Source organism: Augochlora pura, chromosome 8 (assembly GCF_028453695.1).
Source record: "Augochlora pura isolate Apur16 chromosome 8, APUR_v2.2.1, whole genome shotgun sequence".
NCBI classification, from domain to species: Eukaryota; Metazoa; Arthropoda; class Insecta; order Hymenoptera; family Halictidae; genus Augochlora; species Augochlora pura.
In genome coordinates, this window is record NC_135779.1 from 11,556,307 (window position 1) to 11,582,281 (window position 25,975).

At 37.2% G+C, this 25,975-nt stretch overlaps 1 protein-coding gene and 1 long non-coding RNA gene across 4 annotated transcripts in view; one reads left to right on the forward strand and one right to left on the reverse strand.

Annotated features, from left to right (window-relative positions):
* LOC144474478 (ras GTPase-activating protein raskol-like) overlaps positions 1-25,975 on the reverse strand; it is a 328,215-nt gene that overhangs the window by 118,226 nt on the left and 184,014 nt on the right. The window lies entirely within an intron of this gene.
* LOC144474119 (uncharacterized) lies at positions 5,029-8,962 on the forward strand. Of its 3 annotated transcripts, XR_013494693.1 has the most exons (5): positions 5,029-5,227; positions 6,094-6,233; positions 6,902-8,138; positions 8,223-8,349; positions 8,445-8,962. It is a non-coding gene; the product is annotated as an uncharacterized LOC144474119 (long non-coding RNA). The 3 variants fall into 3 exon arrangements; XR_013494692.1 differs by having other exon boundaries at positions 6,902-8,349; XR_013494694.1 differs by lacking the exon at positions 6,094-6,233 and having other exon boundaries at positions 6,902-8,349.

Here is a 25,975-nt window from a genome sequence, read left to right on the forward strand (position 1 = left end):
ACGAATTAAAGTGCAGAATAATTTCAAAAATTAAACGCTACATAGATTTCAATGTATAATGATACGGCTTATAAATTTGAATGTTACAGCATTCGTGGTATTTCGCATCGCAATGAAAATGATCGCTGATACATCCATGAAAGTGTTAACACTTTCGCTGTTAAGCCAATAGTCTCCTAAACTTCAGGAAATTAATTAATTGAAAACAATTCAAGTTTTTTTAGTCTAGTCATTAAAAAGTTATTGCGTTTTAAAAAGTAAACCTACTGCAGGTTGTTTATCCTCTGTATCATAAATTAACGTACAAATGAATTTCTGGATCCGAGCGAATAACTCGGCCATCTGCATATTAACAGTGGGAAAGGCGGTGCCGAGTTACATTTGACCCAAGCTAAATTAGTGTACCTCAGACATTACGACATTAAGGTTTCGTTGTCAGAAATGACCTGGCACCGCTGGAAAACTTAATCTAATTTATGCGATCATCCGGGGATAAATTTCTCGCGGGGTTTAGAGAGTCGGCAAGCGGTTCGCTGTATCGAAATTAGTAATAATCCTACGAAAAATGCAATTTTTCCAACCACTGAATCTTCCGTGCTTTCGAAATGTTTGCCAGCCTGCGTAATGAGAAGATTAATCTAATTTGTGCAATGATCCGGGGAAAAGTTTCTCGCGGGGCTCAAAGAGCCGGCATACGCTTGGCTGAATCTCCTTTCCTTTCAAAATGTTTATAAGTCATCGTAAGATGAAATTAATTAAATTTGACCCACCGATGCGCGGTTCAAGCCTAAATACCTTTACCAAAAAATATTGTGGCGAAGATAGTACTTGTTTTACCAATTGTTATTAGTTATTAGTTATTGTGAAATTTTAAAGTAGTTCTAGAGAAATTGAAGAATTAAATTTTCTTTGAAGGGCTACCAAATAATTATGATTTAGTATTTCATTAAGCTAAAGGCACTTTATAATAAATTAGAAGCGAGAAATTATTTATCTTTAAGCTTATATACCTTTGTGTAAAAATGATTTTTAAATGTTTTGCGTAATCAATGTTACGTTTACTGCTTTCAGAATGAAGTTTTCTCTATATGCTGCAACGATTCCACTTAAGGTATTCTTTTTCTATTTTTTATAACAAAAAGCATTTTTATATATTAATGATTAATAGATTGCAGATTTTATTAATTTATACAAAGCAGTGAAAGATAAAAAGAGAACAGACAAAATATTGCTACATTATTCTTAACTTATGAAAACTATTAAAAAACAAATACATTTTTCAGTAACTCTAAGTTTTTACAGATAATGTAACGAATAATATGATCAATCATAAATTGCAGTTTCCAATGTATGAACAAAAATAATCAATGAAACAGGAGAAGACCGTGTACAGCCTTTAATATTGGCGAGGAATATTTTTTAATTTCAAGCAACGAAGCATTTTTACCAGTCGGAATACTTTTCCACGCGTTTTGTTCCGTATAATTACGCAGTGTTTCTTCCTTCGTTCTACGCGCTATTGTTACTGTTGAAAGCTGTCAGCGTTACGTCGCGTCGTTTCACATATACGTTCGCTTCTGTTTAGATTATAGACACACGAAATGCTGTGCCAAAGATAAGCCTTCGACTAAATCCTCCATTTTCCGTGTGCATTCGGTTGAAACAGTACTATCCGACTCTGCACTGTGAGATTTAATTAAACTGTAGCTACCATAACAATGTTTAATAGCTCTCTGCGACTTTCATTGTGCTATGGAGACGAAAAGTTAGTGGAGTGACATTCTGATTCGCGATACTTCCAGTTAAAATATTACGAGTAAAAACATTTCAATTTAAGATATTCCAATTTAAAGTACTTCAAATTAAAACATTTAAAATATTGTATATATAAACAGTTTCAATACTTTTTAAACAATTAAAATTAAGAAGTGTTTGCAATGAGCTATTAAACGGATCGGAATAACTTTTTTAAATATTTTTCTGTGTAACTTTCATAATGACATTTTCAAGGTTCAAAGGTTGTACTAAAATTGTACTAGATCCTTCCAGATTCCTATGCAGTAGATGGATTTCCTTGATTATAAATTCTGCAGCTCCGCAGCGTGATGAAAACGGATATCAGATCGATCGGACCTTTGATGAATACTTGTTTTGTAAAATCATCTAGCGTGGAAACCGTCTTTCAGATTCGTTTAAAAATACATTTCTGCGAGGCAATTTATGATAACTTGGTTCTTTAGATAGTAATAATTTTTACGATTCTTAAAATAATATTAAATTAAAATATTAATTAAAATAGTACAATAAAATATTAATATTAGAATAATATAATAAAATATTAATAATAGAATAAAATTTGTCCACACTTTCATTTCGAACCTAGAAAAGATTCAAATTAAACTAAACGAATCTTTTGCAAACATTTTTATGCATATATTACTTGTCATTTTTTTCATCATACCCAATTATTCTAGTTTAAACTACTTGAAAGTTTAACGTTACCATTAGACAACGAATTTGACGGATTTACGTGAAAAATCGATAAACGAAGCATAAAATAATAAACAGATTAAAAGAAATTAAGAATATTTTGCATTTATTCAAATTTATTAGTATTATTGAAAAGAGTAAAAAACTAGCACTCGGGTCCTACATGATTTAGAATTAATGCAGACAAATTTTATTTATTGCTTTACATAGGCAAAGGTCTCAACATTTCATAAAACTTCGAAGGTACCGTATAACTATAAAGGTACCGTATGACTATAACTTTGAATAAAATTATTATTTGTGTGCCTTTTTCAAAGATTAAAATACGACATCGCAGAGTTTGAAGTTCGTGTTTGCTGTTTTTCATTAAAAAATCTCAAACGTCGCAATCGAACAAGGGAAGCCCTCTAGGCTTTGTCCGTACTCTCGAACATTATTTGCAGACATTTCTCATACAAGAACTGTAAATGCCTCAGGACTGTCTGCGCAGTTCTGTAGACTGCTCGCAGACAGTCTGTAGAACCGCACGAACCTTTTTGTGTTTCGTTGATGCGTAGAACAAGAGGCAATGTCTATAGGCAGCTTCATTATTCCTGACGCTAAAGTGTTCGTGCAGTACGAAATTATTCGAAATCGCTGTTTTTCTATTAAAATCCATTGAAATTGATTTCACGTCAATTACTTCTAACTAAACATTTAAATAATTACAATTACACTTGTACTGTCAAAACATTTTTTACTGCTTTCAACCACCCTCACTGCCTCCATTCTAAAAAGTAGAATAATATACCCTAACTTCAGTTTTTAATTCGAATAACACAAGTCTAGCCTTTCTTCTTTTATTCAAATATTCAAATCATTTTTCTAAGAATTATTACAATGTATGGTCGACAACTAGCTCCCTGAATATTGAATAAAATAATTTATGCAACATTCGGTAACCGAAGTATAATATTCAACAAATTCCAAGAAATTTAAAAAAAGCGTCGCTCGCGTGTTTTAAACACAGTATAATGCAACCATAAAACGCTACACCATGGTATTACACGGCGCAACGTTTCAGAATACAAATTTAAACCGGGCCGTATAAATTTGCAGACACCTCGATTAATCTGACTAATTCCTCCGACTTTAACCGTTTGACTGCTAAGGAATTCTTTCAAGAACGCACGAAAACTGCGAGACATATTTTGACTTGATGAATAAGTAAAAATAACGTGAATAAGTAAAATAAACATTAAATAGTTTTTTTTTGTTTAAACAATAAACGTGCGGTTTTAGTGGACAAATGAACGCAGCGCTTTTGCGCCGCGTAGCAGTCAAACGGTTAAGATTGAAATTTTAGATCAGAAAGTACTCGCCGAACAACCCGGTTATAATGAAAACTTGATCGAGCTGGGTAACTATGCCGTGAATGTAAACACGCCGTGCATGGCTATGTCACTTATAAAACGAACGAACTTCCTATTTCCTAAGTTCATTGATACACAAAACCGTCCCAAACGAATGAATGAACGGTCCCGTTCAGGAAAGATGTGTATCAAATAAATCAGATTCCATTAAACTGATTCTAACTAAATATATTTAATGCGGAAAAAAACTAGCGATAAGATTGAGATCCAAACCATTGATAGTTTGAAACTAACATACATTTGAATAAATGTCAAATCTCAATAAACTGTATTGGAGACTCGGAACAAACGACGCACACTCTCGTACACATTACTATCAGTTTACTCCGTATCTAAATAACTGATCAAAGTATTTATTGTGACGTGTGATAGTCCCGGTAACCTGTCACGCAATTTTTTCGCAGGGTTTCGATATGCCACGGGCGATCGCGTAATCAAAACTTCGAAGTACAGTTCGACGCTTACCTTGATACGTCACGGAAGAAGACGCGCGACCGATGCCCAAGCGTTTTCAACGAGGAACTGTTTAGTTATGGTTGCTCTCGGCTTTTTTTCTCCTGGGCTGTCGCGCGATCAAGATAAACGCCCGAAAAACATCGGGCTCAAGGACTTTCGACCCCGAGTCAACGGACACGGAGACATACCGACACGATTCTTAGTTTCCACGGTCGGAACTACACGAAGAAGCTACGGACCATTTCACGAGACCGATTTACTTCTTTCGGCCGCGGATCGTTTCGCCACAATACACTCAACACTGTCACACAAACCGGTGGTGAACGCGCACACGACACTGGACACTGGTGTAAGAGACCGACACACTGTACACGCCGGCTGATTTTCTACGGCCAATCGACCGGAATGTTCTCGAGGGTTGCGAGTATGATCCAATTCTAACCACAGAAAGACAGAGACGAACCGTTTGAATTGTCACATTTTCCCGCTAGCCGCGCCGGATGGGGACACACAAACCACACGCGATGCTGGCTTGCCGCGAACTGACAACACGGGACAATGCTGGCCGGCCGAGCTCGACCGAGCGCGCCCGAGAACAACCGAACCGGCCTCAAGTATTACGTGCGTCGACCGATTGACGGCCGCGGGGCTATTGATATTTCCATGCTCTCGCTAATCCTTTCTGTTGGCGGTCAAACCGGCGCAAATTACGTTCTTTCTTAATTCGGGGCCGATAGTCTCCCAGCTATCCACGGTGTAAACAACAGCGATTGGGATCACCGTTACAGTAAACGCCAAAGATCTACATTGCTCCGCATCGAACAATTCAATGAAAACATCGAAGAAGGGTCTATGGTATCGTATTTGAGGTTATTATTTAATTAACTGTTGATTTGCCAATATATTCAATTTCTCATATTGACTTTTACTGACTATATCAGATTGTTCGAAAAGTTCGTTTCAAAATCTTTATATGAACTTGACAAAACGTGAATGCTTAAAAACAATTGATTAGGTTCGGAAAGTGTGTTTTCTATACCATAGAGTTCGTTTCATTGAGTTCATATACAAGATTTGAAGCGAACTCTCCAAGTAACCTACATATATGAATGGTATCACATCAAATTTATCACATCAAAATTGTAAATATGAACATTTGATAGGTACCATTTTTCTTCGACAAATTATTATTCCTTTTCTTATTGGTTTCTTGGAGGATTTATTTATATTTTGCAATGTCTAGGAGACATTGTTTTATATGTTCTATATTCAATTGACCAAAGCGATTTGTCAATGGTTTATATTATTGAAAAAGAATCTATACTATATTGTTTAAAACTATGAATTTTATTAGTGGAGGACAGTGGAAGAAATTCGTTATTAATTCAAAATCTATAAATTTTTTGAAAGCGTGTTGCAAAAATGAATTCTGAGATGAAAACTTGTTCCAGAAGAAGAAGGAAAATAATAAATTAATAAATATGTATACATTAATAAGCAAATTCAATATAATAAATGAATATATATTAAATTGTATAAGTGCATCCCACTGGATACAAATTAGTAAATGCATCATCACAAAATGTATATTTAAATTAATATAATTTGAAAAATACATTTCCCGGCTTTGCTAAAAATTATATATGCTGTCTTTTACTGATTTCATATTTATGTTATTGCGAGTCTAAAAAACCCGACCGTCGAGATTCAAAGCATGCTCTTTAAAATCCTACAGGAAATATGAATCGACGATATAAACTTGGGAAAAATGTACACGGTGTGATTGTATTTTTGTATGTCGAATCTCGAACGGAGGACATCGAACTAAAATTTTCATTATGGGCGACCGATGCTTTATTCATCGTTAAAACATCGGTAATATTTCGTAGCCGGTTCCTCTTTCCCTCCGCCGTATCATACGTCACAATGCTCAAAACTTCCACACTACACCGTGAAGATGAAAGAACAGTAAATTTTGTCGTTCCGAAAATGCCCGTTTCGAGAGAGGAATACGGGGCCGCTTAAGACATTACGAAAGAGTATCGTGAAATAAACTAAGATGACTTACGGTAGCTGTGAAAAAGCATCGAATCAATGGATTCGAGTATAAATTCGGATTTTCGTCGTGAAGATACAGTGAATTAATTGAAGAGATATTGGTGAAAGCAATTCGAGCGTATGTTCTACGAAAACTAAGACCGGAAAAATCAAGCCGTGAAATCTGGTGGATTTATGCGTAATCCATGCGTAACTTGATCGTAGCCAATTTGCAGTATTTCACATATTTTCTATCGAGTTGAAACATTCTCGTTGATCGTATCAGATAGAGAAATTTCGAGAATGTTTCGAATCGTTACAGCATTTTTTGGAATTCGTCGAGCGCGTTCGTTTTCGCGATTAAAGATTCGGTCTTCGGGCGAGTACTGAAATAGACCACCCTTGGGCAATCAAATATGCAGATTAATTAGTACAAGAACACTTTTACATAATGTAAAAGTTTCAAACTCAAAATTCGTAGTTGAATATATTTAATATTTTTTTAGGAAGGAACATATTTTCTCTCGGTACTTTTCTTGAGAACGCTTCGATGAAAAATTCAAGAGTTGCATTTGTTTATCTTTGAAGAGAGTTTGGCAAGTTGAAAATTCAAGAAGAGGAGTGTGTTGAATCGACAGAGTAGGATGAAGTTTTATTTAATCAGTGACCTAAACCAGGATTGAAAAATCCAAGTGAATCTATGGGTCACACTGTCCACGCGAATGTCGGTCGTAGAAACTTTCCCGAAACACCAAACAAACAATGTTGTTTAATGGGCGCAGTGTCATTCAGAAGTTTGGAGAACCCTTCTCTGTTCGGACAAACCAAACTTTGCCGCGTGCTGTACTTATTTTATTAAAAGTAGCACAAATAACGAGGAAAGTTCTCGGATGAGACGAAATTCTATGCATTTGTGTTGCTTCTATGGACCATTTTGCGGAAGTCCGACTACAGTCAGGGACGACAATGTAAGACACTCTAATGATTTGACAATTTTTATTTAATATCTGACGGTAATTAGGTTTATCGTATGTACGTATGTTGACACTACTTTTGTTTATAATTTTGAGCCAGGAAAAGTAAAATATTTCAACGCAATACGATGTTTTTGGAAAAAATCTAGAAATAGAATACATTGAATCGTACAAAAGGATGGAACCATATGTGGATAAAATGGAATTCGCAACAACAATTTACTAGTTTGAAAATTCCATTTTGTCTCACTAATTATATTCAATTTTTACTCTCTTCCAAAATAAAAGTCGCATCAAATGTTGACATTTTAATTTACTGGACTTAAAACTTATGTGCTAAAATAATGCCACAAAATGTACATTTAATGAACCTCGTTGCTGTTGCATATTAAATAAAAATTGTCAAATTAATAGGGTGTCTTATCTTTTTGTGCCTGACTGTAGAAAGTTCCCTCACCGTTTCACTTAAAGAAAATGGCTACTGAATGAAACTATGAAACTAAAAAAAACTATCACAAACCCATGTTCTTTTTAACTATATATTTATTATTTTGTTTGGAAGTATAATTAATAGATATTTTTCAGTTTCACGTCTTAAACATCGGACTTCGGCTGTTTGTTCTAAGTTATAATAATCGATTTGCCGCCAATATAAATAAAATCAATGAGTTTTACTCGTCCCTGGACATTATACGCAGCCACTTTAACCTCCATAAAAAGGATTGAAAACGAACACATGATTTTTGTCAGTGGCCAACCTGTACGAGAGGTACTAAACCATTAGTTACTTAATGATACCAAGCTGCTACAACCATCCCGCATAGTTATTTGCACTGCGACAATTTCCACGTAGCATCGGACCAGCAAAACTGTTCGTGCAGGACGTAATGCGGGAAGACATAAAATGGTCAACGACGCGTCCAATAAACGCGCAACATCTTTAATTTAACTAGAACTTAGAGTGACTATCTCTTAATGAGGTAGGGAATAAAATCTATATACTCCGGTAAACGGTGAATGTTAAAACGTTCAACGCACTATAATCATGTAATAAATTACCGAGGATATATTGCAGCGACGTTGAAGCGAAACTGATGGCGCTATAAACGATAAATCGGGCAAACAGGTGAAGCGCTAGCGGCAGAATGATATACGGATATCCATTAAATCCTTCACCCGGGACAGTAATTTAAAAACTGATCGTCTGAAGTCACCTCAAACAGCAACAAAATAATTGTTCCAGTACGTCGGTCATTTGGAATCCGACGAACCCGCGGTGAAACGAATTGATATTCTAAGAGCAAAAATTTCAAGACAGGAAAAAGATACATCTTTCATATATTCTTTTTCCAGAATGTTTACGGAAACTAATGACACGCATAAGCATTCGTACAGTAATTGTATAAGTATTGGATTGAATTATTAAAAGATCGTATATTTATATATTTATTACGAAGAAAAGATCACCATAGATCGATGTAAAGCAATGCAGATGTTAAAGCAAGAATTGAAAGAAAGCCAATGCGATTATATATGTTCGCTGCAGTATTAAGATTATAAATTTATTACGGTATTATACGCTTTATATCTGTAAATTACACATTTTTTTATTAATAAAGTTATTGATAAATCTCAGCTTATTTTAGAGCTTGGAGTCTTTACCCTCGTAATTCATCGATCTTCCTACCACGCTTTTCCAATTCATGGAGAAGGGAAAAACTGAAGACGAGTTTACTCCAAGCTATTATAAATTGAAACGTCTCCAAGACCATTGAATAATTTTGTTCACAAATAAATCGACCACTGATTTGAAGATTGAAGCCTCCGCTTTATAGTGACCTCTCGAAACTTGATGTACAATCTGTTTTAGTCGTTTCAACAGAAACAAGGAGCAATTTCGTTCGCCTAGAGCTCTCGTACTCTTTGTACAACTGTAAAGTATACAGTACATTCAAAGTTCAATAGAGTGGCTAAAAAAAAAGCGCACATCAAAGTTTAAATGGCCATCGTAAAGGGAAAACTCCAGTCTTGAAATCTATGTTAACGTCGATAGCGATGCAAATTTTTCATTGTGCTTACGGACCCTTCAATCCGTAACATTTTCCAGAAAGAAAGCATATGTTCAGTTTCCCATCTATCGCATTGTGGAAAACGACGTTACAGGGAAATGAACGATGCGCAGTGCAAGTAGAAGCTTTGAGCTTAAAAATGAGTTCATGTTTATTATTGTACGACACGCTTTCGCGAAATTATAACTGCTCGAATATTGACAATTTGTCAGAAATCAGTGTACGAATCCTTCTCATAAGTTAGTCGCATCAGTTATCGTCCCTACCAACTATAATTTTTTAAAAATACTTTACAACTATTGTTTAGTAAACTAGTATCTCTAACGTCTACAAAATTAAACGTTTTGGCAAAATTATAAAGAAGTTGTAAAGTTTTAAAAAGTATTCATATACATATACTTATCCACGATTGCATATAGTAATATTTAAGATAGAGTTACATATGTACAATCATATTTATACATTTTCGTCGGACGCCCTCATCTTTTTGAAAACATTTGTTCGACATCTAAAATAATATTTCGTTCTGAATAGGAAAAGGCAGTGCACAATATTTTTTCACGTTCTAGAGATGGACAAAAATTAATCTGATTAATGATTAAGGATTATGAGTAACTTGAAATCATGTTCACGATTAATGACTATGAACTAAGTAATCGTGATTAATGAATAACTTAAATAATCGAAGCAAATGTAATCGTTAGTCGCAATTCATAGATTAAACATTAATCATTTAATGATTACGTTTTTTCCTACGATTAACTTAAAAAATTTGTTATTATGGTAGATAAGAAGAGATAAATTAATCATTCATCCATCATTACAGATTACTGATTAATGAATACAGATTACCAAGTGCAATCTCATAATGATTGACTTATTTTGATTAATTGATTATCGACTAACTGATTACTTCCCGAAATCGATTCCAAAATGTAATCGACTAATCTGCGACTCTGATTCATTCCACAGAACCGTCGACCTGATTCATTTCACAGAACCGTCGATCTGATTCGATAAGAAGTAACTGAGTGATTAAATTAACACGTCTCCGGGACCCGGTCGATTGCAAATCCGACAATCGACGATTCCGTCCGCATCTCCCGCGCACAGCACACGTACAGATAGGTGGTACGAGCATGTGCCGGATAGAGACGTCTACGCAGTCTATCGGCCACTCCTAAGTTATACAGTTAGCGTCGGTAGTCGATGCCGGTAAACCGGTCGTGAAAATAAAGCATTTGAAATTAGCCAGACAAGCGCGTTCCTTCTTGTGTCGAGCGCCGCGGGAAGATGAGGACGAGGGCGGTCGGGGACGAGAGGACTTTGAAGTCGAAAATAGCCAAAAATCCTTTGGTCCCGCGGACACCGAACGGCGTCGGCCAGATGAGGGCTCTTTCCTCACGGTCGCCGGGCTAGAAAAGTAACGGTGCCCGATCGTTGAACTTGCCGGCGCGGCGCGGCGCGGAGCGGCGATGTGACGGCGCGGCGCGGGCGCCATTAAACGGAGCTGAACAGGGTGTACAGGATTCATTGTCAGCGAACGATCGTTCCGGGACGGTCGGCTCGATAGAGCCCGGGGAGCCGGGAGAAGGAAGAACGTCGTTGCGCTATCTCACCGCCGGAAACATAACGATCCGATAAGATGCCCGAATTTATTGAAGTGTAAAGCCTGCAAATTATCAGCCGCCGCGGACGCCGCGATCCTCGTGGCTGACTTCTCAAGTTTTAGAGGTTTATCGCGATCCGCGCGGCACGGTAGGAGGAACAAACCGGCGTCGGGGTACAAACGAGCCCGAGGCGATCGACGCGATACCTCTCGCCGAGAAAGAGGGCACCTGGCCGAACGGAGAGGAGAGGCGTTGCATAATATATGGACTGCCGGACGTCACGACACGCGATACCTGACGAATTATTTAAGAATCGCCGGATATCCGAACCGATTCTGGGATATCGGGATTTTTCTGGTCGCTCGAGCACGGTGTATTCGTGGGATCCAGTACGGCGCGACCCCGTTGTTGTAGGAAACTAAAATTTTGAACAGTTCAAGGAAGAGAGGAAGCTAAAAGGCATTCTTGTACAACCTCCGGCAGAAAGTGTATCGACATCTTTCAAGCGCGATAAGTTTTTTAAATCTGGATCGACTGGCCGAGATTTCTTTTTTACACTAGTTCAGTACAAAACAAATAACCTTTCCCAATTTTGCTATTATTTGGAATCGAAAGAATCTCGTTCTCCAACTTTTTTATGCGAGCCTATAAGAAAACTTTAAAAAGCACGTTTTGTTAATCTCGGTAACTTATAATATTCTGAATATTTCGTTGAAATTGTAGATCTAACCGACTAAATTATTGCGTGTAATTTATTATTATGAAATCGTGTGTTACGTGTTTGTTTTATTGGAGATTTCCACAACATTTTAGTAACAAGGATAATGAAAAATGATGGTCTAGTAATCTTAGCTTCGTCGATCACCGGGACACCCTTGTAGCATCCCACGTGTTAAACACCACTGCCTTGGAACAAGTCTGTAGCCAAGAATAAAATAATAATAAAATTAATCTCATGAAAAAGCTATCCAATATTCTTTTCCAAAGAAAGAACATTTTTATTCGCACATACAAGCACTGTAATACTTGAACACAGATTCATAAATCAACACATCGCGTGCTCGATATCCTCTTCTATTGCCAACATCTCAGGTATTCGTCGCGCCTTGAAAAATATGGAAAGCAATAACAATCGCGCGCTTACACCTTCTACGGATGCATCGAGACCGTAATAGAATTCCTCGGGATTCTGCCACATTAACAAATATAGTAGAAACCTTGTGTCGCTGGCAGCGGCGTGGAATGATCAAAGACAGCTTTCTCCTTGAAACCCGGCGGAGACGAGATTGAAGCCGATCCACCGACCGAAGTTAAAAATCAAGATTAATGACAAATAATAACGTGGCATTGTTCCAGCGACGCAGCCGAGCTGTCGCGATTCTAAAAGCAACGATTCCGCTTTCTAATCCCGCTAATGACGTATAGTGGAGCATTAGGTCCAAAAAGCTGGAAAAAATACAGTCTTACATAAAATTGAAATTTTTCGGCGTGCGAAGTATTGGAATATTTGAACAATAGTGTGCCAGAATTATCTTTTTTTATTTATGTGCTTCTGGAAACTTATATACGTATATTACATTATGTATAGATATATGAGTCATTGAACGAGACAAAATCAAAGTATAAAATTGTTTTAAATAGTTTTCGATTGATATTTTACGGTAGATTTAACAGTTTTTAATATTTTATAATAGTTTTTTATAGATCAATACTTTTTAATACATATTTCTTTAATAAGTATGTAGCCTTTACACGATGTACATAATAATAATCAGTTTTCAATGTTAAAAATAGTTCTAACTATGCTAAAATATTATAAACGAGTTAGTAGATAGATTTCAAGCTCGTTCAGTGAGAAAAATAACTTTGGCCAGCGAAATCGGTGGATCAGCCTGCTATGGCGCTTTAATGAATTCAACGATCCCGAGAGGCGCGTCTCGAGTCGGCGAGATTTACGACGATCTGCCGTGATACGGGATAGTTCGGCATCGATGTTACGCGTGATGATAGCTGTCATGGAACACATTGTCGTAATAAGACGCCTAGTGGCGTAATACTCCTTCCGTTCCTACCGTATTCGCGTGAAATCAATGGCGATCGGTAATTACGGGAAGTAATCATATGTCGTTCGAGGCGATCAGGCTCGCGATAACACGGCCAGCGACCGTCCCCGCGTTCACCAGACGCTTCCTATCATTTTTCTAATTTCCCCGTCGGGTCTATCGTTACGTTCGATCCATTTTCCCCGGCTTTTTGTTTCGGCGAGCTCTTCCGGCGAGCCTCTAATTACGACGCGGATCGTGAAAAATATCATCGGCACACGGCGCCGCTCCATATTTCAGCAGGTGTTCGATGGCCGTCGTAATCTTCGGTTCGCAGGCTGTAAATAAGCATCGGACCGAAATTGCTCGCCGAGCTGCAGCGGACCGCGGGGATTTTATGCGACGACGATCTAAATTTCACTCGGATGCTGACCTACCTTGCTCCGGGTCGCCGTGCAAAGCTCGGTCCTTGCACGGAGCCAGACGTTAATTTATCGAGACGAGCGGACAACGCGTGTCTGGCCTGCGCTAGAAAAAGCTCTGCGACCCGAAGTGTACGGTGCTCGGCAAAAAGATAAAATCCTCGTCCTATTTCGCAGCGTTTATATTTAAAATGCACGAATTTTATTACAATTAAATAGAACAAAAATTAATATTGCTATATAATTTTTTTATTTTTATTCTTTTTATAATCATTTTAGTTTATTTAAACATACTGCAATCAATATATACAAATATATGATATCATTCATTTATGAAGAAATCGATTGTATTGATATATCGACTGAAAGATCTTAAAACGAGTTTCGACAATTTTCCTTACAGGCTCGGATAAAAAAAAGGTTCATTCCTATATTATCCCCATCAATTGCAATTTCTTTAAGCTAAATTTTAGCGACTGTTTTAACACCTGAAAAAGATTCAATTGGCTTAGCCCAATTATAGAGGAATTAATATGCTATACAATAATGCTCACAGAAGTTAATGTTTTAGTAATGTATTCTGATCTACAACAGTAACAGACGCCTTTTTAATGTAAACGGCTTGTGCATCGCGTTAGAAATTTCCGCGCCATCGGGCGGTTTTTTTAAAAGAAATTCAGGTTGCGAGTCGTTCGTGCCAGAAAGGTGGGTCAGTCCGCGCGATCGGGATCGGCAACACGTGACGCGCGTGATCGTAAGGATGTCGGGACGTTCCCTCGATTCGCTAACGAGAGTCGACGAGAGAATCCGCAGAAAATACCGTAGAAACCACTCTCCTACGGAGAGGATACCTGCCAGCGCTGGTATCGATAAGTGTGCCTCTACTCTCTACATCGATATGCAGCCGGGTTCCACTTGCCGATTCTACTTACACCGGGACCTAGATATCGCGTTGCACCGGCGCGTGATCATGCGAAAGAATTTAGGTGAGGAGAAGGCGAGATTTTTCAGAGCGTACTGTAACGATCGAACTAATCAAAGGATATTGTAATGCACGTATTGCGTAACGCTCAGCCGTTGTTGCGCTGCTCTCGTGCTGCAGTTGCGGTGCATTCGAATACCCGGAATCGTAGGAAATAATGCATTGACGTTTATGATCGGCACCATGAAATCGTTCGCGTCGTAACGTTCTTTATTCGACCGTAGAATCTCTCGGTAATTTTGATACGTTTTAATTAATACTAAACCTAGCGAGCCGGTCAAAATGGTCGGTTTCACGTGCTTTGATGCTTTGATATTTTGACGAGGTCGTGAAAACTCTTTCATAGGATGTTGATGAATAAATTTCTTAATCTAGGCGTACGTTGCAATAGAAATGGTGGATGTCTGAATGAGTAGTTTTTTAATTGGTATGGTAAAATATAAATATATAAAGCATATTAGTATTGTAGAAGACACAAGGTGAGAAATTAGGTGGGCTGCTTCTTTGGCAAAGATCTTTATTCGACTGCCTCTTTCTCTTCGAAAAAGGACCTCCTCCCCTCGACGAGCCATCTCATCACCCAAACAGAGACCTCCTTATCTCGGAGACATAAACAGTGCGCCGCCTGACCGGCGACCATCTCAGAGATCATTTACAGTATATAAATATATCATTACATAAGTATATACATATATAAGTATTGCATGAGGTGTAATACACATATAAGATATAAAGTGTTAAGTGAATAAGAACAAAGAGCGAACACACTAATTTCATAAATTGTAACTTAAATAATGGATAGTTTGGTTACATCAAAAACTAAATAGATATTAACAAATGAAATAATTCGTAGACGTGTGGCCAAAAAAGATGAACAGGTTTATGTGAAAATTGTTGTACAATTCATCTATTTTTGTATTCAAACTAATAATTCTGCTGTAGAGAAATTATGTCTCCTGTTTTTCTATTCGACATTAATGAACGAAACTCTAATTTACGCAAATAATATAAAACATAAGCGCCTTTTCTCATAAACTATGCTAGATCAATAATAAAGTATTTCGAAGAATAATTGTATTTCATTTTGATTTTTTTATAGATTTTTTTAGAATAAATTTATCTAGAATAGTGCGATCGATTTTTGTTCGATTGAACAGAAAAATACGTCTGAACTCGCGTTATATCGCCCTATGGACGTTCAAATATATTCCGTTTAATAAGCGAATCTCCATGAGAGCTTAATATCGGAGTCGCATTGAAGAGACTCGTTCAGCTATTAAAATATAGTACTATCCACCACCCTGCATAAACGGAGCACATTTTTTAACATGAATGGATCAACCGGTTTGAATATAAATAATTTCAACGAGCCGCTGAGAGAATGCGAGACTTGCAAAACCGGTAAAGAAATTCTGTATCCATTACGATTACGATTATGTTCTTTATTGAGTTTGAAACATTTTAATTAAACGTGCAACTTTCTTATTGCAAGCAAAAACTGCGCAAAAACTGAAGCCCTTGACGATCTGCAAGACATACTTATTGATTGTCGATTAATTGTAAGATTTCTTCGATTTGCATATATTTTTGAATTTCTTTCATACTTTACCTATAACAATTAATTAAAATGCTAGCAGTATTTTTAAAAATTTATTTTCACGCGTGTATTAATTTCTTAATTTATTATTATATTGTTATGAAGTTCATCTCGTTATGAAGATTTGGAACATAATCTACTAAATCTGTACGTTTTTCACATCTCTTAAATTGAAATCTCAATTTTCCCTATCTATTATTAATGTTTAAACATTGAAACGAAGGTTGTCATATAATAAATATAACGTTTTTGTCTAGAGTAGAAATTAATGAATAACGAACGAATGCTAATAACCTAGGAAACTGTGAAATAAATTGTTGTAGGAAGGGTTAAAGACTGAGAGGCTGCACATGTTCATGAAATTTCTCATTATCATAAATTATTATGTTTTTACTCTATCTAAATTTTCTGAAATAACAATATTTTAATAGATCTACGCGTTACATAATAAATTAGACAATTAGTTTGTATAACTTCAACATACTTATTACAATAACGTTAACGCGTTTACTTTTTACCTGTTACAGATAGTACGTTTAAAAAGAAATGATAAAAATTGCCAAAAATAATAAATTAAAAATAAGTATACAACATGCGTAATTCATTATATTTCTACATTTTAACAATCACGTTCAACTACTAGATATTTGAATTACCAAGCCAAGTTTGAAATTTTATTTACATACTGTGTTACAAGAGGTTGTATGTAATTTAATTTTTACCCTTTAATCAGCCTTATCGCTTTATTTAATGAAAAAGAATCTGTCCTTTCAAATAAATACTAATAAACACAAACGAGAGTGAAATTATTAAAATATTACCGGCATGACTCGAACAATTTTTCTTAAACGTTCGACCACTTTTAACATAGCCCCATAAAAGTTTCGGCACCGATCGTGAAGCAAGAGAGAATAGCGGCCCCCTCGGAGAAGACACGCGAGCGAGTGGAGCCCGTTCCCAAAAATTAACGAAATCACGCGTCTCTCTCGTTCCCGGGAAATTGAATGACCCACATTATTCCGGGCACGTATCGCGCACGAAGTCCGGCGAACGGTTCCACACACGCGATATCGAGGCATCGGCAGCAGCAGCAGTCCGTATAGCGACCGCGGAGCGAAAAATATCGATGGCTGACAGAACAATGCGGGAACTTTGACAGGCTGGGAATATCGAGAGCACTACCCTTTCATCCGGCCACCGAACAGAGAAAGGAAAGGAAGAAGAACCGTTCGGTGGGGAGAGGGAGAGAGAGAGAGAGAGAGAGGGAGAGGGAGAGAGAGGGAGAGGGAGAGAGAGAGAGAAGGTAGATTTCCTCAAGGGCCCACAATTCATCCTCTCTGGATTCATGGTTCGGCCCCTGTGCCCCGGGATCCCTCGTTCGTATTTCATCTTGCGCGTATCTGCCGAAACGTTACTTCGAATGGTAAATAGCACGTTTTAGTTTCAATCCGCTGCGGCAATTTTAAACACATTTCTCACTGTGTAAATACTTTCCGAAATGGTATTCGATGCTCGAGTCCGTCCCGAGGATACCGTGATACGTTGCGCTCTATTTTTCGGTTATTTCTGGCGAGGTTTCGCGGATCAATACGTCCACGACGCAGGTTTTCAATGATTCACTCTGTTGCATGCAAATATAGTCGAGCTGGAAATAAAATTGTTACAAGTTTTCTTGAGTTTCTTGAGTTTCTTCTATTCTTGGACGATAGACTGAATGCGCGCTGCGAGTGCAAGGTTTTCCCGCAAGAAAATATGTAGGTGGTAGTTTTTATATTTTAAGACTGTTGTATTTTTATGCCAGTAATTTTAAATGCATTAAGCTGTCGAAAGAAAATATTTCATAGCAAACATCAAAATGTCGAAGTCAAAATATTTCTGTTCAGCAAATTGTGGACATGAAATTATTTTATGCGTTGTTTTTAGCACTGGAATTATTTTCTAATCTTTTAACAAGATCACGAATTGTCCAATGTTTTTATGAATGGAATTGTGTAATACTTGACAGTTTGATATTAAAATCAGATTGATTATAAAAATCATATCCACTCAAACTTGTGTTATATTATATAAATCAAATACGGATGTCAATGCCTCTGGCATTGATTTGATTATAAATAAAATAAATCTGTGAAGCCAGCTAAAGTGACCGGTTTCATATATTTTATTTTAGCTGCTCAAATTATAGATCGTTTTAATCCGTGCATTGATACAAAGTCTAATTACATTAAATCTTGTGATTTAATTGCGAAGCAACGCAATCATAATTGAATTGTTTAAAGCAAAAGTGATGTATATCAATTCTTCGTAAGCTCGATTTGGTATTATTACATACATATTCAATTTAATACTTTATTCTATCGTTTTTATTATTTTAAGTTATGAAGCCAGACAGTGTCTTACATAAAAAAGTTCCAACAATTCTTTTAAATTATTGCATCTTACAGAAATTTTAGTTCACTTTTAATCAGTCACATGGAGTTGTGCTGAATTAAGTTGTCCTCAGTCGCATGTTTCTTTGAAAATAAAAATTTTCACACGTTTCTTTGAGAAAAGTTACCGCGTTTAACAAGAGTATCTCTTTGAAAACTATGTCGCAAAACGTTGACAAATAAAACTTAAAATGATCCTAAGCCTAACTAGGCTACTGGAGCCGGTCGCTATTGCAGAATGACCACTTGCTGTACCTTCAATTTTATTTCCGGCACAATTAACTTCATATCTATCAAAGAGAACATACTAAACTCTTTTAGTCACAAACAAAATAAAAGAGTAAAAGATATTTAATATATTCGGCAAATATTTAATATAACGAACCAAAAGCACTTTGCTATATTGTTACCGCAGTAATCAGCTCCACTATCCTACGTTTTCCAAAAAGGCCAGCTGTCCATGTATTAACACATTAAAGGCGGGGGATCTGGACTCGTTTTTCGTCCTAGAGCGGGCGCTGTTTTGTGTAATCATAAAAAATTTAGTCTCACAAAAGTTTATTTAAACTCTTAAAACTACAAGAAATATTAAAAAGGAACTAAAAACTAATAAATCGTATTACTACGACTCCCGCCTTTAAGCTACAGTCGAGATCAATCGTAGTACTACGACTCCCGCCTTTAATGTGTTAAAACAATACAACAGAAGATCTTAAAACATGGTGAAACGTAGCCGAGCCCGCAGAAAATGGAACCGGGCTGACGAACGGCAAAGAAAGGCGGGAAAATGGACGAAGAGCCCGGTGGTCACGAGATAGAAAGAGAGAGAGAAAGAGAGAGACGAGAGCGATCAAGAAGATAGAGAGGAGAGAGCGCGGCTGGCATTCGAAATCACTCGTCGGATTCGCGCGTTTGAATAAATCTAACGGTGTACATCCGCGCGGAGAGCAGCGCGAAATGGGACCATCCACGGCCTGTGCTGAGACGCTGTAAACTGTAACCGGCCGATCGACCGACTGAAGAGAAGGATACCAGTAGGAAGAAGAAGGCGAGACACGGCTTCTTCCTCCCGGAGTCCCGGAGGCGTCTGCTATCCTCGGGGCCCCCGAATGAATGCGAGCGGGAATGCGAATTTATTGTGGCCTTGCGAGCCAGTTCCTCCGCGAGCGTATCCCCGTTTCCATGCCGCGACGGATAGAGGGAAACCGTGCGCGACGACGAACCGTTCGACCGTTTTACATTCGCAACAGCATCCCTCCTCTCCCCCCTTTCTCTCGTTATTTATGACGAGCGACGCCGCGTAACGCAGAACGGCTCGTAACGCGCTAAGTGCCCAATGGCAACTGCAAAAATTCCCACGAAACCGGCGCCGTTCGATCAACCCTTTCCGAAAGCTCGTTGTAAAAGCTACGCGCCACGTGTGGAGGCTTAGAAAATTGCGACGAGTATTTATAGGAGGGAGGGGGGAGATAAGGAAAATTAGATAAACTGATACAGTTTAGGCTCGATTACATGGTCCTGCGATATTAGAATTAGATATTATGTAAATATTTTTTATATGTTACAAAAACTTTTTAAGGATGACATGATCATTAAAGATGATATGCTAGATAATGTTGAGTTATGATTATATTAGAACAATGGTATTCTTCGTACGAATAAAATATTAAAGGGTTGGAAGAATATGGAAGAAACCAGAATAATAATAATAAAAATAATAAGTGAATAAAAAGTAAGGGAGATATTAATGTATGATAAATAGAATAGAATAGAATAAAATAAAGAACAAAACTAATAATAGTGGAAATAAGGATAGAAGAATATAGGAGAAGCAAGAATAAAAATAATAAAAAGAATAAGTGAGTAAGAACTAAAAAACACATTAATATATAATAAATAGAGCAAAATAAAATGCAAAACAAAACTAATAACATCAATATCAATAGTAAATATCAGGATAGAAGTAAAAAAAGCATGAAAAAAATAGGATAAAAAAAAATATAAAACAAAACTAATGGTAGCAATAATGGTGGAAATAAATAAGTATGAAAAAAATAGAAGAATAAAACTGAAGGAAAGGAAATTAGTTATACTAAATAAAATCGAATAAAGATGAAAATTTAGCAGAATAATAGTGTAATAAAAACGGCAATAATAAAGTAGCAATAAAAGTGAGCGGATGGAACCGAATGTGTAGCTAAGTGGCAGTTTCCTGAAAAGTAAAGCGAGTCGAGAAACTTATTGGTACTATAAGGGTTAAGGACGACTGAACTCTACCGCGAGGTTGACGTACAGAGGATCGGCAACTTTGCTACCGGTTCGAGGCACCGGCACCTCGGTGCCACTGGCTAGAAACTGTTGCTCGGGGATTTGAACTTTCTCCCGCGGAGTGACAAGTTCGACTAGTCGTGCTTCCGAAAAAAAGCACAACAGGTTCCTTGCGACGGGATCACTTGTACCTGACACCAGGTGTGGGAGGGAATTCCGGTTGGGCCGACACGACGTTGCGGGTCGATCGATTTTTCTAGCTACCTTGTGGCTCTCTTTTTAGGCTGCCGCGCACGAAACGTTTCAAGATACTTTACTTTAGACAGGGAGGGTCGGACAATCGAATTTTCTTTCTACGTTTTTGTGCTCGAAGTTGGTGATTTACTCGTTCGGTACTCGACAATTTTAACAATTTATACGAATAAAAATTCATCCGAACAAGAAGTTATTTGTTGTTTGAATAAAATTTCGTCTGTATACGAAATTATTTGTTGTTCGAACCAGAATTGACTGTGCAGGAATTTATTTGGAAAATAATCCATGCATCTAGGAATTATAGTAATATAATTCTTTTGCACGGATTATTAATTATTGTATGTCGTGTTAATTTTTATAATTAAGTCTTTTTTCAACTGCTTCATTGAAAAGTTTGTTACTTTTGGATAGATTCACCACTGGCGCATGGTTAAAAAATTATTGAAACAGGATTCATATTTGCAACGTGTAGATATATGCTTAAACAATTTGTATAAATAATGAATACCTACTTGTTATTCGAATGAAAGATACGATTAAAAAGTATACAATTGAACAATTATTTTAGATAAATATTCATTTAAAACGATACCCAACTCTGTATTGATTGTACAAAAATGATTAATTGATTCAATAAGCAATAATATAACAATAATCTATGATCTTAGAGTTATACGTGGAGTTAATTGTAAAACTGCTTCAAAACAGGCTTATATGAATTGAACTGTGATAGTTATCTACATAAAACTTTTAAATATAGTAGAAATATATTGGATAGCGTCAGAAAGTTTTATTTCGAATTTTAGACAAAATATGAATACAATGCACAACTTTAGGGCGAGTAATTATGAACATATTTAATACAAACAATATCGACATCGTTTCTGTCTTTACAAAAATAAAACAGGATTTATTAACTCTTTCTATTAGTCAGAACTATTTAGAAGGAAGATTAGCACTTTCAATGCCGAGTAATAATATATTGTCGTTCGCAATATTTGGCTAAATGTACATTTTATTACAAATTATTGAAAGTGCAAAATCTATATTTTATACTATACTTCAAACATTCGTTAAAGGACGAGTCCTCTTATGTGCAGATACCGTTTTTAAAAAGACATATGATTTTTCTCTTGTTCATATTGTTTTATATTTATGTCATTTGTCTGATTTTCAACAAATATTTAAATACAATTAACATTACTTTATTCTCCCTTCATTTCGTAAACTGAAAGAGCTAGAATAACCAAACATCGAATACTAAACGCGCTGATTCTAACGGCGTAACACCGAGCAATATTGGATAGCATAATTTACGTACGAGCGATGTGACTTGCGATTCACGTTGACGCCGAATCAAATTATTGAAATCGTACATCGTCGCGAACTTTGCCGTTCGCGATGAAGAATCCTCGGCGGACGGTGCCGCCTTTTAATAAACGACGGAGGAAGCGTTATATCGTGACAACTATTCTGATATTTCACGGTGGATGGCGCATGCTCGACGATATTTCGATATTATAGGGGTCGGACGAGGGAACACGGAAAGAGAAAAGTCACGATGAGAACGGGGAGGGTCGTAAACTTCCGTTCGATATGAACTCTCGAGACGAAACAAAGTAATCTGAAAATTCAATATAGGCCGAGAAAGGAGCATGCTGGTTCGGCGGCGTGTTCCCGACGGTGGAGGTATGTATTCGCCGGCGTGCGTTATGTATATACGATGCCAAACGAAAACCGCATTAATGGCGGATGTGACTGACAACGCGTTACGGTTCCATCATTAAACCACATTTACACGGGCAACCGAGCGAGCGAGCGTCGATTCAATTACTCTTCCGCCCTCGACACGCGCTATTACCATGTTTCTTTTGCCGAAGAATGTGGAATATGTAGATCATGCGATGGAAAAACCTGGCGGCTATGAACACGGCGGAACAGCTCGCGCGACGTAAGAACTAACCGGTGTTTTAGAGGGATTCGTTTTACTGCGGATCACTTTACGATTATCGTTCATTTGTTGCATCACCGTCCGACTATAAATTAGTTATCGCGACGTCTTCCGTAGAAGTTAATTATAGATTACGGTACATGGTACGGTTGATTATAGATTACTGTATATGTTAAAGTTAATTATAGATTACTTGATATGTTACAGTTGATTAAGAAATCAAATGTATTTGTATGGGGAAAATGAGATAATAGAAATTGATGTGCTCACGACGATGTACCTGGAACGATTCATATAAAAACATGGCTCCTGAAAGTGTTAGATCCATAAAGCTGTAAAATGCCAATAAATTGGCAAAGTGTATGCTGTTTGCAACCATTTGCATATCTGCGTTATGCAATTAACGATCACTTAAAGTCGCGATCAAGATAACAGATAAAATAGAAGGAAGATGCCTTTTTTAAACACGGTATAATTAAAGTTATACGAAGAAAGTGGAAAATTCATTTCTTATCTAACAGCGATGATCATTGGCAGAGAAAATATTTTGTTATACATAGCTAACGGTGTTAACATTGGCTGAAGATTCTAATAACAGTAATTAGTTATTTATAGCGATTCATGGGATATGATACCGGCCATAGTTCTAAACAGCTTAACGATTCATAAAAATAATCACAGAATCAATGAAATTAGTACTGGAATTTGTTTTCTCCAAACAATGTTCCCAATAAAATTACTTTCGATCTAGGACTTTATCCTTTCACCAGTGAAATGTGGTATTTTCAAGCATACAGAGAAAGCTTACTGTTGCGATTACAATTATAATTAATTTACTGGTACAATCACATGGAATTATAATAACTTACTGTGATAATAACATATAATACTTTTGCATTTGTGAAACGATTTCTTTCATATTGTTTATAACGTTCGTCACATTTCTACTTATAAAACTGAAATATTAATTGCAAGAGTATAAAAGTAATAAACTCCTCATGAAAATTTGTGCCTGAAAGACGACGCTTTTATACAATTAGTTAAACGTGTTTAAATATTTAGAATGTTAGGAAAATATCGTTGTATCGTGGACAGTTTATAGAATAATTTTGTGACAAAAACATTTGTATATGTTTTACAGTAAAAGTATAAGAAATTTATAAAAATTTACTTTCCGACATATAACTGATATAAAACTCTATCAGGCTGGTCGATCAATCATCTAAACTATAAAATTGGTACGTAAAAATTGACTTTCTTTAAAACTTAGTCAAACATGTTCAAATATTTATAACGTTACAAAAGTATCATTGTATTATAGAGAATCTGTAGTATCGTTTCCCGAGAGAAGCATTTACATACAATGAGGAGCAAAATTGAGTCAACACTTTTAAAATGGTATAATTTGTTCAAAATTGGTCAATACGTCTCGAATTTACTAGTTCACTAGTTGACTATACAACGACTGAAATGCTTTTTTAAAAATTTGACTATTACTTGTAATAAAAGAAATATGAAAAGCTGCCGTTTTATCACTTTTTCACATTCTTTTAATCCTAGCAATTGTAAAATTTAAAAAAAGTATTTCTGTTATCCTTCTAAAATTTACAGAAAAATTCAAGTCATCTAGTTTTAGTTCGGGTCATTTAGTCTTATTCTGAGTTATTTAGTCTTAGTTCGAGTCATTTAGTCTTAGTTCGGGTCATTTAGTCTTAGTTCGAGTCATTTAGTCTTCATTCGAGTCATTTAGTCTTAGTTCGAGTCATTTAGTATTAAAAAAGCTATACTACTTTATCGACTCAATTCAGCGCACTTCATCTCTTGCGTAAACCACGAAACCTCCTAGAAACTCCTCTTCCAAAACGAAGCGCGACAACTACGAGCTATTACAAAATATCGGATTCGCCGATCGATCATCGAAGTCTAAAGTAGATGTCGAACATCGCCATTATTTAATAAAGCATCGGCGACGAGTGCAGTCGCCAGCAGAAAATTGCGAAGCAACGGCTATGCAAATCGCCTTCGAGGCCGCCTCGTTGCCTGAAAAAAGGAAGGGGCCGAAACGGGGTTGGATTAAATCAACGGTAATAATATATTCGCGCTAGTGGACTGTTCCGTAAACTTTCTCCGTGTCTTTCTAATTGGCGACAGGGCCCAATTACATTCGCGCGGACGGTCCACCGCAGCCGCAGCCGCAGCCGCGGTCGGGTGCGTCGCGCGTTGATGCAACGTGCAATCTCGGGCGTGCAAGTGCAAGGGAGCCTGCGGGACGAGCTCGAAAGGACTCGAAGTGGCGGGAGCGAACGCGACGAGCATAACCGGGGACAAGGTCGATACGACTCTAGTCCGGCCGGCCTCGAAAACCTCTGTGCGCCGTTATTATTCCCGTCACCCGTTACTCCGCGAGCGAATAAAAAGAAGAGCGTGCCGCGAAGTCAGTGGGTTTACGGCTCGCACATGTGCCGAGTCTAGAGAGACGGAGAAAGAAAGAGAGAAAGGGTGAGAGAGAGAGAGAGGGGGGCGACGCTCTCTTCTCTGCCCGCTAGCACGGTCCGCCAACACGAAAAATGCATTTAATCTTTCAGATTCGACCTGTCAGCTGACGCGCGCCCCTCGGGCTCGAATTAATTAAAATAAGAGACGCGCGTCGAAACTACTCTCGCCACGCTTAGTCCTTGCGAATGCCATCTGGAATGTAACGGTATGGTCAATAGTGTAGCAACTTTGCGAAACAAGGCAACTGTTAGCGCTATTTGCAAGCGCGGTTTAGCGCGCCGGCATTAACAGCGAATGATTGCTAAATGATTGCCGGTGAAATGACTTTTATGATTTTTCTTCAGATGTTTTTCTTTTTTCTTGGAGTACGGAGATGTCGATGTCGTCGACGGTATTTTCGTGGACATCGTGGAAACTGTTTATACCTTTGCGCTCCGTGTTCCTTCTTGGAAGACGAGACTTTTGATAATTACAGATTTGATGAA